The sequence below is a fragment of the Rattus norvegicus genome, chromosome 2 (assembly GCF_021556685.1).
Source record: "Rattus norvegicus strain SHRSP/BbbUtx chromosome 2, alternate assembly SHRSP_T2T, whole genome shotgun sequence".
Classification (NCBI taxonomy): domain Eukaryota; kingdom Metazoa; phylum Chordata; class Mammalia; order Rodentia; family Muridae; genus Rattus; species Rattus norvegicus.
The window spans coordinates 50,589,771-50,608,257 of NC_141535.1; the positions used below are offsets into that span (position 1 = coordinate 50,589,771).

General features: G+C 40.0%; 1 long non-coding RNA gene across 1 annotated transcript in view; it reads right to left on the minus strand.

Annotated features, from left to right (window-relative positions):
• Positions 1-4,863: 4,863 nt before the first annotated feature.
• LOC147996083 (uncharacterized) overlaps positions 4,864-18,487 on the minus strand; it is a 106,480-nt gene continuing 92,856 nt past the window's right edge. Inside the window, exons 2-3 of the long non-coding RNA XR_015670979.1 lie at positions 10,509-10,594; positions 4,864-5,431 (exon numbers count right to left, since the gene is read on the minus strand). This is a non-coding gene — a long non-coding RNA (uncharacterized LOC147996083). The remainder of the gene's footprint in view (positions 5,432-10,508; positions 10,595-18,487) is intronic.

Sequence of the window (18,487 nt, forward strand, 5' to 3'; positions counted from 1 at the left end):
GTTTATGCTAATCTACATCCTGCCATGTGGCTGATTATCTCTGCTCAGACACCGTGCTTCTGTTCTCACCTCCTCCCTGGTGACTCTATCCACCCCTGCTTCTATCCCAGAATCCTTTGTGCCTCTGGGACATCCCATTTTCTATCCTATGCTTTCTTATAGGCCAGAGGTTTTATAATTTGACAGGTGATGCCTCCATACACAAAACCTTCTTTCTAAAGATCCCTGAATGTAGAGACATTTCCATCTTCTGATGTCTTCTTCTATTTTTTCTTCAGTGTCTTAAAGCTTTATTATACAAATCTTTACTTACTTGATGAGAGTTATCTCAAGATAGTTTATGTTATGTGAGACTACTGTGAAAGGTTCCCAGTTAGAATTCTTTATTAAATTAACTTTATTTAATGTATGTGGGATGGGGGGAAGGGGTATGAGCCTGTGCTCTGACACTGGAGGGACACGGTATGACATGCTATGTGGGAAAATCAGAGCACATTGCAGGATTTGTCTCATCGCAGAGATCAAACTCATGTTTTCAGCCTTGGTGACAAGTACCTTCACCCAGTGAATCATCTCACAGGTTCAAGTCATGTTTTCTTTTAATAATTAAATTTATTGATTGATTTTGTATGTAAATGTTTATTTAGGGATGTGTGTGCCCTCATACGCATACAGAGATCAGGAGTTAACTTGCTAGAGTTGATTGCCACCTTCTGTTGCTTTATACGTCCTGTGGATCAAACTGAGATAGGCAGGCTTGGCAATAAATATATTTATTTTTCTGGACTTGAATGCCTTGTTGACCTTGAAACATACTTCTTAAGGCAATTCTATCCTTAGCATATTTCATACAATATTGTTATTTCCTGGTTATTCTCTATCTTTTTAGAGTCTTTAATCCCAATAGACCTGCAAAATGTGACTTCAAAACTCTTTGAGCGTTGTATTTTAACTTACAACTAAATTCTGATTCCCATCTTCCTTCAATCTTTTTAAAGACATAGTCTTAGCATGTAGCATCTTAAACTCAACATGATTTTCTTGCCTCAGCCTTCTAAGTCTTGGCATTACAGATATATGCCATCACGCCAGACAAAATTTAGTTTTGTTTTATCCTAGAAAATCCCCATAGAATAACATCAAGTTGAACACGGTATTAATTAAAAATGAAAACCTTATAAAAATCCAAACATTAGAGACTCTAACCCAGACATTTTCAGTAGTCGAGCTGGCCATTCACTCTTTAAAACTACCTATTTTTCATTTGAATCACATTACCTTTAATTCTGTAAATTGGATGTCATATGCCACCAGGCGAACTGCTGTGAGTAATTATACTGTTCACTGCTGAGTAATGCGACTTCATCCTCAAAGCTAGGCCACAGTGTAGGAAAATTGTACGACTGGGTCTCTAAGCGCTGCCTCTTCTTCAGGGAATCACAGCAACCCTCCTGAGAGCTAATGCATCCTTAATCATTTATAGGTTCACTCGAACCCCATTGGAGACATAAGCACATTAGCTCAGCAGCTAAGGGAATGCTTAAAGACAGTAGCAGGAGACATGGCAGGCAGAAGAAGTGGTGGAAAAACCCCTGCAGAAGCTAATACAAACCCAGGCACTGCCAGATCCCTGCAATGTTCTGAGCTCTGGGTTAGACTTGACAATTGTAGATCAGAGTGCATAAGTGCAATACCACATTAGGCTGGTTGCAGAATATAGAAGCCTTTGGAATCCCTGAATTCTCAGGTCCTACATACACATTTGTCTAATATAAACCACCTTCTTGTTTTTCAAAATACAGCAATGTTAATAGATCTGGAATGTAAAATGATGCAAACACTAAAAATATTTATATGTTCTTGTCAGACATCTATTTTCTTCTATCCTTTGGGGTGGGGGAACTGACTCATGAGACGATCTCTTGGTCACAGATAGAGGTGTATGCTGAATGTGTACTAAAGAGTTACTATGCATGTTATGTTATATCTTATGTATAACAGACAGCTGTATAGGTACAAAATCGAATATCCTAACTATATGAATCTAAAATTTACTTAAAATATGCTTGTACTTGGGCATATAGGTACATTTGAGATTTAGCAGCATTCAAATGAAGAAATATCAGTTTGCCATGTGAACAAATGCTGGGACTCTGGACTCTGCTCCTCTGATTTCACTATGGGTGACTGAAATAGAAGCATGAAGTAGGCATTAAGCTGGTCTCCAAAGCCTCAGTGGTTCCCATTCACACATTCCTCAACAAACCTAATTATTCATCCACACATTTGAGTAGGACAATCTCCTTCTCCTGTCCATCTTTCAATCATGGCAATCAATGCTGAAGGGAGCATACACCTGCAGCTTTTACTCTCTCTCTCTCTCTCTCTCTCTCTCTCTCTCTCTCTCTCTCTCTCTCTCTGTGTGTGTGTGTGTGTGTGTGTGTGAGATCCTTAGATTAATTACTCTCTGAAGTTGTCTATTCTACCTTGCTTGACACACACTACATCTTAACTTAGACAAATCCTTAGAGATAAGGAGTTGACTCAGTAGGTAAAATGCTTGCCTCATAAGGATGAGGACTTAAGTTCAGTCTCTGGTACCTACGTAAAGCCAGGCACGATGGTTGATATACCTGTAACCCTGGCACAGCTGTGGAGAGACAAGCAGACCATGGGCCCTTTGGCCAACTAATCTAGCAAAACCGGTGAGCTCCACACCCAATGAAGAGCCTTATCTCAAAAAATAAGATAAGAGGGAGAACATTACAAGAACATACCTGAACATACCACTGTGTATGCACACATGAGCACACTGGCATGCATGAACACACAGAGATAAATGTGTGCTAAGTTGCTATTTGCATAATCTTGGATTATTTGGAGTACGTGTGCGGTGTGTGTGTGTGTGTACCTCCTATGTATGTGTGGAGGTCATTTTTTTCGTTTTACCATGTGAGTTCCAAAGATCAAACTGGGGCCATCAGGCAGCCGCAAATGCCATCACCCTCTAAGCCGTTTTTGTTGGCCCTATCTTGAAGTTCTAAATGTCAAAAGCGCAGAATGTGTCCGGCTTTCACAGTAAATACATTTACCACAAAAATATTTAGTAATTTTGGAACTATTGTAATGGCTACAAAGTTAGACCCAAAACAAAGCAGCCAGGAAATGCACCCCAAACCTAGTGAGGAAACCACCCCACCACCAGTGAGAAGTCAGCAGCCTGCAGAACAGCAACTGTGAGGCTTGCTCAATCCTAAGCCAACTGCTAAGCCACCCTTCCAACTCCCACTTGTTCTTGAGACAACAGATACTTTAGCAGCTGTTATACTGCCTGCACGAGAAACAGAGAAAGCATAACTGAATCTGTTTCATTTTTATTAATTCCCAAGTCAAAATTCAGCACTGGCAAACAGATTGACAAAACTGAAATCATATGTTTGTACCCTAGCTGCAAAGGAGGCTGGGGAAGCTAGCATTTGGCATTTTAGTTTCTAAAGCAGGCGGTGCTTTCTAAACTGGTGCACTGGGGAATTCCTCAGAAAGGAAAAAGCCTCACATGAAAACAGATATCCTTGCTTTGGTTTGGTCAAAAAATGATACAGACCTTTCCTTTTTAAATTTAACATAAAAGTCTCAAACTTTCTCCTAAAAGAATTAAACCATTTTTTTTCTAGTAACTGAGCATCAACTCCAAATTCAAGAACTTTGAGTTACTTGGCAATGTATGTCATCACATGCCAGGGATGCTGGCAGCTGAGAGGTGGGAGCTGGAGAATCGGGAATCCAAAGTCATCCTCAACTGCATGGGGAATCTGAGGCCAACTGAGCTACATAAGACCCTGAATCAAAAAACCAAAACCAAACAGGCTAGACTTCTGGAGGATGTTCATTTCTCTAAGTCCATCACTGTGCCCTGTAATAAAAGAGATGGATTAAAAAAAAAGCAGATAAGGGACTGGGGAATATTGAACTGTATAGCTATGTGCAAGACAACAGAAGGACACGAACAGCAATCTTTTTCTCTCACTTCTTTACCAGTGGTTTAGCATAATGGCCATCTGCATTCAGCTAACAATTTCTGCTAATCAGAGTGGCATCTATGTGCTGATAACCTAGTGATACAAGCCTGCTGTGGCCACTGTTATGTTATTCCTTAAAAAGGAAGGAAGACAAATGAAAGAAATGAAGAGAGAAAGAAAGAAGAAAGAAAAAGAGAGAGAAAGAAAGAAAGAAAGAAAGAAAGGAAGGAAGGAAGAAAGAAAGAGTGAGCCAATGATTAAGGCCCTAGTAGATAAAGATACCTAATGCCAAGCTATGATGACCTGTCCTGAAGTCAATCCCCAGAGCCCATATAATGGAAAGAGAGAACTTACTCCTCCCACTTGCCCTTTGACCTCCAAACTTACCCTGGGGCATGAACACACCATGGCAGGTGCATACCAGTAGGCAGGTAGACATACAGACACATGCATACAAACATAAATAAATGTAATAAAATGGAAAGATTTCAAAGCAGGCCTTGAACTCCTAATTTTCCGTTTCCATCTCCCAAGGGCTGCAATTACAGGCTGTGCCACAATGCACAGTTGCAGACTGTCTCTGTCTCTGTCTGTGTTTCTGTCTGTCTCTTTCTTACACACACACACACACACACACACACACACACACACACACGCAGACACACATGTACATTTAAGTATTATAGTTTGTACTGAAAATATACACCACAGGTTCATGTGTTCAAAAACCTCGGTCCTTTAGACTAAGAGGTCATAAAACAAATAATATTAAAGAGGACTTAAAGCTGAAATGGAATATGGGGCGGAAGATGCCAGAGGAGTCGAAGAACTGGTTAGGGCCAAATGTGGTCAAAACACATTGTTACATGGATGGCATTCACAAGGAATCAATAAAATATATTATTTTTCTTTAAAAAGTCTTGGCTCCTCTCTGGTGAGGAAAGGGTGGAAATCTTAGCTGATGAAATCCTGAAGAAGGAAGAAACTAACAGGAGGTGGGGGTAGGTGAGCCTTTGGAAGTGAAATCCAGATCCTGGGAGCTATGCTCCCCACGTCCCATGATGTGAGCTGCTTTGCTCCACCACCGTTTGGTTTTGCTCACCGCTGCCTTAGGAAATGGAGAGAGTCAGGAGTGAATGGTTACAATCACATAGCCCCATATTTCCTCCATAATCAAAGAGTTTTAGAATTGTCAATAAATCTGGCAAAAGGAGAAGTGTCCCGTTCATCCAAGATATGCGTCTGCGAGCTTAGTCTGCCGCTTGCATGTGGATCTGCCATTGTTTAATCCGTCGGTCTTCTGAGCAGGCATTCCCTTAATCGTCTAGGCAAATTATCAGCTGCCATCTTTAAACCCGAGCATAGGAAATCTCTCTGGAGGACACTGGTGTGTACGGTGTTAGTCCCACCTCCTGAAAGAGAGTAGACTTGCTAGGATTCCTTCATGGTCGGTAGCTTCTGCCATTGTGTTTTGTTCTGTTACTCGGACTTTAATTTCTGTGACGGCTAGGATCAAACCAAGAGTTATTCCTGTAAAAGGGGAATTTTATTTTGCTAAAAAGGAAAGAGAATTTTCCTAAAATTCCTAAGAATTACAGTAGTTATTAGTCAGAGGCTGTAGTGTACCAAGAAAAACCAAAGAGCACAGTAACCTGAACCAGCTAGAAATCTTGTTAACAAGGAAGGGTGGCAACATTATGAGACACGAAGATGCAGTTAGGTGAAGAAATTGAAATCTCTAAAATTTAGAGACATCAAAGCATCAAAACTCACACATACAGCTTTGGGTGGCAGAATATAAAAAAGTTGGTCACCACTTTGGTGGATGTATTTTGTGAGTTCCATACCATCAGCATGAAGAATGTATATTGGAGCTAAGGCTGGGAAGATGGCTCAGTAGATAAAGTGACTACCACCCAAGTGGGCGACCAGGGGTTTAAATGCCTAGAAACCACAGAAATGTCAGGTGTGTGTGGTGGCACACCTGTAATCCCAGCCCTTGGGATTTACAGGGCAAGCTGACCAGACAGACCACTGAATCTGCAAGGGATCGTGCCCCAGCACACAAGGTGAAGAAGGCAGAAATAGATTGGAAAAGGTACCTGATGTTGACTTCTGGCCTCACATGCCCACACCCATGACAGCACTCCTATGCACACACACACACACACACACACACACACACACACACACACACACACACACGCAAAACAGAACACAATATTGTTAATGTATTATGCTAAAAGATTGCATTATACAAGGAGAGGCAACCATGGGGTTATTAAATAATGGAGCTATCAACAGAAACGAGGTAATAGAAATGAATGTGATGCAATTACAGTGCAATGAGAGACTCCCCAGAATAAAGTTAATATAACAAGACAGGACTAATAGAAAATAGAGACAGCCAGATGTGATGGCTTATGCCTGTAATCCTAGCACTTGGAAAGAAGTAGCAGGAAAGGTACTGTGAGTTTGGGGACAGGCTGAACTACAGAATATGGGACCCTTTCTCAATAAAATCATGACACCAAGTCAATCAAACCACCATCAGCAGAACTGTGTTTAGATGAAATGGGAATCCTTACTCACGGGCTGGGGAGGAGGTCAGTAGGGACGTCTTGTTGGTACTGGTAGCTTGGACTTGATTGTCAGCACCACAGCTGAGGAAGAGGAGTAAAGAAAGCAGAAGAAAGGAGACCACCTTACTAACATTATAGTATTTAATAAAAAATCATAAGATTCCTTGTCTTGGAGTTGCTGGTGGTGACTTGGTACTGTGTCTAAAACCTGGAATCTTCCTTCCTTCTCTCTGGCTTCCTTATCACCTGGTTTCATCATGAAGTTCATCGTGCAGGGTTTGCAGCTGCAACAGTTGAGATCGTGGATATCAATTTGAGAGTTAGAGGGGAGGTGGGAAAAGTGGGCAGTAAAGTTTCTTTCATTTTTGTAAGGAGCAAACCCTTACCCAGAAACTCTCAGGTGACTTCCTCTTCTGTCTTTGAGGTCTCAAAGAGACTCTAAAGCAATCACAAAGAAAGGGGAAATGGTAAGACTCATCAGCTGTGCCCAACCAACTCCTAAATGGATAGGAATGAGAATCAGGTCTTGGGCAGACAAAAAGACTGCCTCGATTGTTAAGTGTGTGTGTGGGGGGGGGGGGATGTGTTTGCAAACAACTGAGAATCAAAAGAATGTTTCCAGCCCTCCGTCTCTCTAACCTGCAATCTAAACTTATTCCACTAGTGTCGTTTCTAGAGATTAGGTAGCTTAAGATTACATCAGTATTTCAATAGAGCCATTATACAGCATTCTGCTAGCTGTGCTGAAATCTTGCAGACAGAGGTCCAGGCCAACCGTGAAGTAGTCAAGAAATGTCAAAGTAGGAAAAGATAAATATCATGATAAACAGCTGGGCTGGCCTGTGACCTTCTAACAATAACCGCATGTGCTAACTAGAGCCCAGGCAGAGGAAAGAGTACATCAACGAATGTGGTAAATTAATAATAATAAAAAGAAGAACATCAATGGCAACAAAACTGGTATTATTATTCTGTAGTCAAAGTTCTGACATTATGTGAGAAACCTGGTTATTCTTCCAAAAACCTCAATTCCTTGAAGATAAGCAGTGTAGTTGCAAGGAAGGTTACTGAACTTACACATTCCATTTTATTGTTTTGGTTTTACAGTTATAGAGTGTTTTGTGTCAAGAACGAAGTTACACCTAGCCCCTTGCCAGTTCTCTATGTACAGTCACTGTGAAATAAAGATACGCTGGCCATGGTGACCCACTCAAGTTAGGGTGAGGCAGGAGAATTGTGAGTTTGAGGCTGATCTTGACTACCTAGCAAGTATCAGGCTACTGATGGCAATATAGAAAAACCTTATATCAAAATATCAGTAAGATCAATAATATGAAAATTAAGGTTTGGAGGTCAAAAGAAAACCGGCTTCTGAAAACTGTCCCCTTACTTGCAGATGTAGGTCATTGTGCATTCACACACATGCAAACAAATAAATTACTTTTTGTTTTTTTAACAATATTAGTCAGCCAATGGTTCAGGTAACTTGAGTTTCTAGTTGGGTTTCTAGTTCCCACTTTTCTCTTTCAAACTATACACATATTTGTATCTGAAATGATAATTATGGGTCAATAATCTTACTTCTTTTTGTAAAATTTATTTATTTCTATGTGTTTTATCTGTGAGGGATGCATACCACGTGAACGCTTGGTGCCTGAGGAGGTCAGAAAAGGCCATCAGATTCCCTAGAACTGGAGTATCAGATGGTTGTGAGCTGCCATGTGTTTCTGGGAATCAAACCCAAGTCCTCTAGGAGAACGGCAAGTGCTCATGACTGCTGAGTCAGTCCTCCAGCCTTTGCTTTCTTGTGGTAGTCATTTTTGTTGTTTTAAAACTATGAACTGTTTGTCTTAATTCCTGACTTCATACAAGAATGGCAGGAGCACAGTAGGATGAAACAGAGGAAGACTGCAATCTTTTCTGGTTGGCGCCTAGCTCCTCCAGTTCTGAAGTCTGCCTTTTCTCAAAATAATATCCACTCTATATTATTCTGTTAGTCGTTCGGAAATCTTGCACACGTAGGTACAGGGCAATCATGAGCTGATCAAGAAACTTAACATAGGTAAAGATTAAAGGTCATGATAAACAGCTCTGCTCGCTTGTAACCTTCCAACAGTTAACCACATGTGCTAACCAGACTTCACATGGAAGAAACAGTGCATTAAAGGGTGTGAATCCCCCCCCTCACACACACACATACACACACACACACACACACACACACACACACACACACACACACACACACACCTTAGAAAGAACAAAGAAGAGAATGGACTCCAATTGTTCCAGTGGCTTCCCTCAGCCAAAGTAACTCTACCACAGGTGTGCCTCAAGAAAAAAAAAAAAACAAAAACCTTGATATCTATCCCTGTCCCCTCTGTTTTAAACTAGGACAGAATAACCTGTTTTGCAACTCAAAATAATAGCCAGTGCCTCTTCTTTATCACTTAGAAACGAGAGCTTTTTGCTTCATTTACTAATTAAGTCACCGGCTGTAGCAATGAGTGGTATATTCAGATGACCTGGGAAATCACATGGCCTGATGCAGTAGGGCTGGGTGTGGCTTAATAGCCCACTTGGTTATTTTGTAACAAAGCCTAATGTGAAACAGAAACTGTGAGGTTTCAAGATCCAGCTCTGAACAGCAGACTACAGAGGATTTAAAAACAAGACGATTGTAACACTGGAGAAAAGGAGAAAACTTCCTTTTTGCAACAGTGATAATGTTTAGGGGCCCATCAATGCCTGGCTCTGCTCTGGTCAGCACTGCTCATTGCCATGGCCACAAGACCTTCTCTTTGTCTTCAGAGCATCAAGTCCTTTTTTTTTAAGGCATAACTTTTCTTTTTTTTTTAATTTTTATTAGATATATTTCTTTACATACATTCCTTTTTTATTTTTTTATTAGATATATTTCTTTACATATATTTCTTTTTAATTTTTTATTAGATATATTTCTTTACTTACATTTCAAATGTTATTCCCCTTCCCAGTTTCCTGTTCATAAGCCCCCATTCCCTCCCCTCCTCCTCCCCCATACCGGTATCCCCCCATACATCAACCTTACTGCCCTCCCTCATATTCCCCTGCACTGGGAATCCAACCTTGGCAGGACCAAGGGCTTCCCCTTCCACTGGTGCCCCAACAAGGCTATTCTCTGCACCTATGCAGTTGGAGCCCTGGGTCAGTCCATGTATAGTCTTTCGATAGTGCTTTAGTCCCTGGCAGCTCTGGTTGGTTGGCATTGTTGTTTTTATGGGGTTGCAGGCTCCTTCAACTCTTTCAATACTTCCTCTAATTTCCCCCAAAGGGGGTCCTGTTCTTAATTTGCTGCTTTGCTGCTAGCGTTGACCTCTGTATTGGACATGCCCTGGATGTGTCTCTCAGGAGAGATCTATATCCGGTCCCTTTCAGCAGAGCATCAAGCTCTTATTCTCAAGTTTGATAACAACTGTCATCTGAGAAGACTAGCACGTTTGACTTTCTGTAAATAAGGGCAAATAAGGCTAACAGCTGCTCTTCGGAGAAAGATATTACAGAAGAGAAACCTGAAAAACTTACATTACTGGGAAACACTTACATTACTGGGAAACGAATCGAATGGGAATAAGGAAGATCAAATTGTGATAAAGAGTGAGTCAGTGGGGTGTAGACATTAAGCCTTTGATGAGATCTCTCAGGTATTGACACACTGGTAACGTGAAGTAAGAACAGGAAGAAAGGTCAAGTTGAGTCTTTAAACGGTTGTGGGAAGCTGGGAGGAGGGAAGAATATATCAGAGTCTGTTTTTTAAAGTCTTCTGTTATAGGAGAAAAAAATTAGCAAGGAACAGGGCAGGGACAATGGGAAGTGTGAGTTTATCTGCAATGATTAATGCCACAGGCCAGTCTCCAGAGCTACTTACCAGTCTGATCAAATGTAGACCACACGGAGAATACCGGATGAAGGCAGTATGTATGATCGACTTGACAACTAGCGTATCATTCTCGCCTGTTTTTCAAGAAATCAGAATAAAAGGGAAATCCAATATCAAATGTATGAACTGAAGAATATATATTTGTTTCCTTTGGAAACTGTTTTTGATGAGTAAAATGATGATGGTTGCGTTAACATAGAGCACAGAACAACGGTGTCTGTTCGAGATGAATGACTGCATGTGTAGTAATTTAGTTTTATGGTGCACAAAGACCACACACTGAAATGAGATGCCTTCTAAAATCTTTGCCAGATATAAAATAGCACTCAGACATAAAAATGAATAGCTTTCATTTCCACTGGTGGGAGTGCAAAGAAATAATACTTTGTATCAAAGTCAACTATTATCATTATTTTGGGGACAGAATATAGGCATATTTGTGCTTTAGTCTCCAGAATGACTGTGTCAGTGGTTCAGTAATTATTTTCTAGGAAAATGTCATTGATGTATGTACTAATATAGATAGGAATATATTACAGTATTACTTTTAAAAAAAATCAAGATAAACAGTATTTGTAAAATTCCCTAGGTGGCTTTGTTAATATATGGTAACAATGCCAGGCTACATCTTAAAAGCACATTGTGAAAAATATTAATGCTAATAAAAATTAATTGTCTGGAGGCTTATGAGCCAGCTAGTCTAAAGCATGCTGAATAGCAGAAATATTAAGAAAGACTCTACTGTCAACAGAGAGAGACTAAGCAGGCTGAGAACCAACTGCTAAAGTTGTTCTCTGACCTACACCTGTGCACTGTGGCACACATGAACACACTCACATACACACCCACTTACCATAGATACACACATACACATACAAATTTTTATATGTGTGTCTCCAGATATAAAAATATAAATAATACAATCATAACATAAAATGTTTTTATTGCTGTTATTGTGAGCGTATAGTGTGTATGAATATAGGTGCATGCATGTTTGCCATGGTGTGTGTGTGTGTGTGTGTGTGTGTGTGTGTGTGTGTGTGTGTGTAATTCAAAGAATAAACTTAAAGAGTCATGGGTCTCCTTTCACTGTGGGTTCCAAAGAATGAACTCAAATCCTTAGACTTAAAAGGCAAGCAATTTTCCTCAATTTACCTGACCCAAAAAACACAATAGTCCTTGATATAACTAGTTATGAAAAGCTAAATCGATAAGTCAAAGAGAAAGTGGGCAAGTTTCCTTTCTAAAGTTTAGGGAAATTTAAAGTTTCTTTATTGCACTGTGTGGGGCTGGCAGGACTTGTGAAGGACCATTCTGTGCACTTAGTTCTCTCCTTCCACCTGTGTGTGGATGTGGGGATTTGCATGGGAATGGCCCCCATAAGCTCATGTATCAGAATGTCTGGTTCCCAGTTGATGGACAGTTGAAAAAGGACTAGAAGACATGCCTTGTTGGAAGAGAAGTGTCACTGTCGGTGAGAGTTCCGGTTACCAAAGCCCATAATAGTCCCTGTCTTGCTCTTTCTCTGCCTCCTGCCTGTAGATCAGATACAGCTCTCAGCTATTGCTCCAGCAGCATGCCTGCCTGCCACCACGCTGCCCGCCATGATGATCAGTAAGTAACTCTCTGAAACCATAAGCAAGTCCCCAAATAGATGCTTTCTTCTATAAGTTCCCTTGGCCATGGTGTCTCTTCACAACAGTTGCCCAGTAACTAACAGAAAAATCCTCAGATCAGCTCAGGTCTCCTATGACAAGCTCTTTTATCTTCTGACCCCTCTTACTGGACCAAGTAATTCTGAAGACAGTAGATGAAAGGAGAACGGTTCCATGGAATTCAGGGGCAGAAATAATAGTCTAAACTGACTTACAAGAAAAGAAAAGAAAAGAAAAGAAGAAGAAATAGAAGCGGAGAGAAAGCATGAAACTCCCCATAGCTCAAATCTACCTTGTTTAAGATGCATAGAAAACACAGAGTTCCTGATATAGTACAGAGTTCCAATTCAAAAGTTGAGGGTTTTCCCCTCAGAAAACTAGAAGAAGCAGAGCTGGTTACATATTGTACCTGATTTAAAATACAAAAAAAAAAAAAACCCTCTGGATTATTTCCATCTTAAAGAGCTATCTCAGGACAGAAAAAAAGATGGGAAATTAACTTGTTAATAAGACAACCGCAGTTTTGAGTGACGGTATACAATACAAGGCATACATAAGAACACAAAATCGTAAGAAAATGCCACGAACTTTTGGTCAGCATTCTAAGATAAAAATTTCATCACATAGTATAAAGTGGAGAATAAATTGTGTTTTTCCTATGAACCCAACATTTTTCTTTACACAGGGAACCAAAGTATGGGTTGATATATACAATTCTTCAAATTAATAAATTACAGGAGGAACAACAAATCCTATGGGGGGGGTGGCAGTATACAATGTGAATTCAATAAAACTTAAGCATGATAAATGTTCTTAGCAAACTAGAGATAAAAGTGCTTTTAGTGTCCATTTATAAATCAGAAACTATTCTTGGTCTTCAAAGCAGAAATGATTTAATATAAATGATTGGCTGCCCTGGTGATGGAGTCCAAACCAGACGTGATGAGTCAGCTACTCAGAGCAGGAGACAGTGTGCCCCAAGGCCTAGAAGGATAACAGCAGTTTGCTTTTGGAGCCAGGAGGCTAGACACCAGTGAGAAGGAAGATCAGCATTGCCTGGGGAGAGCTGGTCCATGAAGGGAGGTACCCTCTGGCAAGACTTGGACCTACAGAGAAGAGATGGGAATTGCTGGAAATACCATAAAACAACAAGATAATCTGTCATTCTGGCATCTCCTACTGTCTCCTAGTAGCTATCCCACTGTGAAGTTGGAGGGCAGAGAAAACTGGAAGTGCTATTTTATTGAAGTGTAGAACGGAGTAGGAAAAAGAGATGGGAAGGCACACTCATTGGAATTCAATAAATGATTGAACAGAAATGGGGAAAGTTGCTTGTTAAGGTACATGGTTTTCACAGGTACTTCAATGGCCTGGTTTTAAAACTTGGAGTTAGATGTATTATTATTATTTCAGTACTGATGTGATATACATATTTTATAGACAATATTTCATATATACTAATATGGGAAATCTTTCCATTTCCTGATCTATTAAACATAAATACTCTTATGTGTCTTGAGAGAGTAATTGGTACTTTTGAAAGCTAATTAGCTAAGTGCAAAGCTCTCTACAATTGGGATGAGGTTCCTGGATATCAGTGAAGACATTAGGAACAGAAAAAAGGAAAGTGAAAAGTGGTGTGTGTGTGTGTGTGTGTGTGTGAGAGAGAGAGAGAGAGAGAGAGAGAGAGAGAGAGAGAGAGAGAGAGAGAGAGAGAGATGAGAGGGATGAGAGGGAGTTGTGAGACATTTATTTTCTGGTATATATTTATAGCAGAACTAACCGTAAACTGTAGAATGAGAAACATCTTTTCTAGAGTTAGACATTTAGAAATGAACACTGACACAGATAATTCCAAACAGTTGAAAAGGAGAGAATGTGTTCACACACAGTACTTGTACTTTATGGCCTCTCCTGTCTCTGACTTGTGATTACATATCCTCTGGAGTCCCTGAGGAAGCTGGGCACTTATTTGACAAGACAACAGGTGAGTTTCAGGCAGAATGTCCCTTCACAGGTATTCTCAACCTTGACTCTACATGAGTACCACCTGAAAAGTTTTGTAAAATATTACGATCCCCGGCTCAAATGCCAGATTCCAGGAGTGGACCAAGATCAATGGTACTGTTAGGAGTAGACATTGTGAATCTGTCAACATAGCCATGCAGTGACTTGGGGCCCATCCTTCCTTTGAAGATTGTACACATTATGAGTCCATTGTCACAACTATGTGACCTCTCAGGGAAAGTCACTCTATAGGAATCTGACAGGATTAGAGTGCAGACTAAGTACAAGAGAAGCTTCATGGAGAGGGTAAAAGCATTGACAGTGTGATACAATGATGCTAGACGCTTTGTAAAGGCTTAGGTACCACTCCGTGTTGACTGAGTTTGACTTGTTTGTGTGTACATAGTACTTCTGTGAGGAAATGGTGATTCTGGGGCTGGCAAGACAGCACAGCTGGTAAAAAGTCTCGTTGCCAAACCTGACCACCCAACTCCAGAGCTGGAAACCATACAATGAAAGGAAAGAACTGACTCATACAATTTGTCCCCTGATCTCTACACACACATTCTTGTACCTTTCGGCATTAAATAAATAAATGCTCTTATTTAAAAAAAAATACTATTCTGATCTGGGCATAGTTACATGCTCCAGTAATGTCAGCATTTGGGAGGCTGAGACAAAGGGTCTCTTTGTGGTGCCAGCGCAGTGTACCTAGTTCATTCAAGCCCCTTCAAAACCAAAATAAAGTAAGGCTAGAACTATACTTCAATTAGGTAGAATGCTTCCTAGTCTGCAGGGAGTCCTGGCGGCGATGCCCAGCGCCCCACAAACTTGGTGTGGCGATATACACTTCTAACTCCAACCTGTAAGAGGCAGGGGCAAGAGGATCTCAAAGTTAAGGTCATCCCCCAGCTCCGCGATATGTTTAAGTTCATCGCCTCCGATATGTGGGATTCGGTCTCAAAAGACAAAGCAAACAAAATTGTAAACAATAAAACGAAACGAACACATAACGTTTAAAGAAAAGATACAGCAAGGAATACAATGAAACAGTGTTTCTGATGACGGCGAGGCAGAGTCTGAGAGAGGGTTTGTTTTTTGTTTTTTGTTTTTTTATTTTTTTTATGAGAAACAGCTGTTTCTGATGCCACAGTGTACACGCTTATGGAAAGACAAGGCAAAGCATTAGAACAATCAATCCAAGGCTTTGAAGGGATGGCGGACAGCAGGCATCGACTGGAACTCGTTTAGTCGTCTGTTTAAGGTAACCATTTCTACTTAAATACCGTCTCATCAGGCAAAAGAGCTGTCTATGCTGACTGCCCCTTGGTAGATGCCACTCTGTTATTTTCAGTAATTTGGGAGAGACTTGGAGTCAGCGATGGAATACATCTATTTTGCTCAGTGGACAAAGGATTTTGCCTGACTTTTTTTTTTAAAGGCAATGCGAAATGTTTAGCCACCTGGAGTAGCGCCTGAGAGTGTATGTGAAATGGAAAACGCGGTGAGTGAGACTGATTAATAACCACGGGCAGAAAAATAGGCCAAGTGGAAAAACTTATTCATGTAATTGCCTCATTTTGCTGACTGCAAAAGGATTTGTTTGAGAAAGGATTTCAGCTGTTTAACTTGGTGAACTGATAGATCAGGGAACGATGTAGAAATGACATCATACTGTTTGTGTCTGGGATGTGAAATTTGAACCAAAAATGTACCCCCTCTTTTGTATCAACTTCCCAAGAAAGTCACTGTCTCGCGGAAATAATGATTGTACAGTAACAACAATTCTGCTGGAGAAGAAACAGGCAGGAGACACAGGGCTTTCCTACAAGTCATGGACTCCGACTTATGCAAGTTGAAAAAGATAAACCTCCACTTTATCTAGACACAAAAACAAAAGAGAGACTACAGAAATGGCCTTGAATTTTTTTCGCCTGACACCTCACTCCCACATAAAAACACAATTCATATATCTGGTAAGAAAATTCAAAACTTAAATAAAGGTAAAAATGAAATTTTCTCTGCTCTGGTCTCCCACCACCAGTTGGAATTTCCCTGAAGATAATTACCTTAGTCATCAGTTTCCTTCTAAGAGCAACTTTTACACCCATCCCCATGTAGAGAAAGCTTGTTTTAAACAACTTGTCCAACTTCAACAACGTCTCTACCTTTTCCTTTTTTCCAGTGTAGCCCATGCTGGCCTTGAACTTGATATTGTGTATGCCATTCCTTGCCTTCAAATACTAAGGTTAATGGTATAATTTTGTTAGTCAGACATGTGATGTAGGCCTGTATTCCCTACACTTAGGGGAAAGAAGAATGAGAATGAGGAGGTGGAAGTCATTCTCAGCTACATAGCAAGTTTTCAGCAGCCTGGACTGCATCTGAAAACATTCAAAATAAAACATTAAAATGCCTCAATTAACATTTTCAGTAGGCATACAGACATGTAATTCTTCTTGCCATAGTGGTATATGTAGTCATTGTGCCTTGCTCATATCTACCCTGCATTATCGGTCCTTAAAATATGATCTTTTCTTTAATATTACTTAAAAGAATGTTCATGGTCTAGGCTATATAATTTTTATTTCTGTTTGATCATATCATTTTTCTTCTTTTCCTCCTCCTTCTTCTTCATCCTGCTCCTCTTCCTCCTTTTTATCCTCTTCCTTCTCCCCGTTCATCTTTCTTTTCCTCCTTCTTGATTCTACTCCCTCTCCTCTTCCTGTCTTTGTCTCTCTGTTTCTGTTTCTGTTTCTGTCTCTGTCTCTGTCTGTCTGTCTGTCTGTCTGTCTTTCTGGATCTGTGATATTACTATGTAACCCTAGATGGCCTGGAAGTCACTATGTAGATGTCATGGAGGCCTCAAAGACCTGCCTGCTTCAGTACTGGGATTAAAGGTGTTAGTCACCTCAACCAACGAATCATTTATTTTCAAGAGACTTTTACTTTCAATGTATGAATCTACAGCATTTATTTTAATAATCTTTTATAAATAATATTAGTAATACTATGATTTATGTACTGGTACTTATTTATCTAATAAATTCCTTCCAGTGAGATTGCTGTCAGAATATGAATACAACATTTTGATTGTTGTGACATAAATGCTCTCCAAACATTCCAGCTCAAATTCCAATGTCACATTAGGTGGCCTAATAATCACCATCTTGTTAATATTGTTGCACTTTCAAAATATTCCCTAATTTTATTAGATTGATGTCTTGAACATTTCTATTAGTCACAATCAGTAGTAAAAATAGAGAAAAGGAAACTCAAGCACTCTCTAATATAATATTTTGTACTTTAAGTCAATATTACATATTGAATTTTAATCTTTCATTTTATCTTTCTTCCTCCTTTTATATTTTGGAACTGGGGTCTTAGATGACTAAGGTTGGCCTTCAACTCTCTAAGTAACTAGGGATATTCTTGAACTTCCTGTTTCAAAAATCTTTTATTTCTATCTGTGTGCATGTACATGTTGGAGATGGGGGAATTGTGTGTAGGCTCTTGTAGAAAAAGCCCTGAAGAGTGAGTGTCGGCTCTGGAGTCATAAGCAATTCTGAGTCACCTGACTGTGAACTGAACTTGGGTCCTCTGGATGAGAAAAAAAGCCCTCTTAACTTCAGAAGCATCCCTTCAGCCCTGACTTTGAACTTCTGGTTCCCCTGAAACTACATTTCAAGTGCTGGGATTATAGGGATTATAGGTGTGAGGCCTGACATTCCACTTTAAGTGCGATAGAATGATAAGCCCAGGGCCTCATGCGTGCTGGCTAAGCTCTCTAGTAACTGAGAAATATCCCACCAAAATTGAAATATTTGAATCTTTTAATATCTACTTGCTGTTAACAATGGTTTTCTTGGGGAGATGAAGGACTTATTGGTAGTTTTTCCTCTCTTTTCTTAAGCAAGACTCATTTTAAAGATTATCATTATTGTTTTCCTCTCTCTCTAATCTATTTATCTATTATCATCTTTTTCTCTGTGTGTATGTGTTTGTATGTATGTATGCAGGTATGCACACACATGCAAATGGCATGATGCATGCACGAATACATGTAGGTCATGAGACAATTTCCTATGTTGATTCTTGCCTTCTACATTTTCTTGAGCTATGCTTTCATTCTCCATTGTACATACCAGGTGAGTTGGCCTACGAGCATCAGAATCTTCTGTCTTTACTCCCATCTTACCACAAGAATTCTGAGATTTTAGTCCAGGCTTACATAGTGTCGTACTTTTTGATTGCTGTGACAAAACAGCCTGACTAAGGCAACTTATAAAAGAAAACATCTGATCT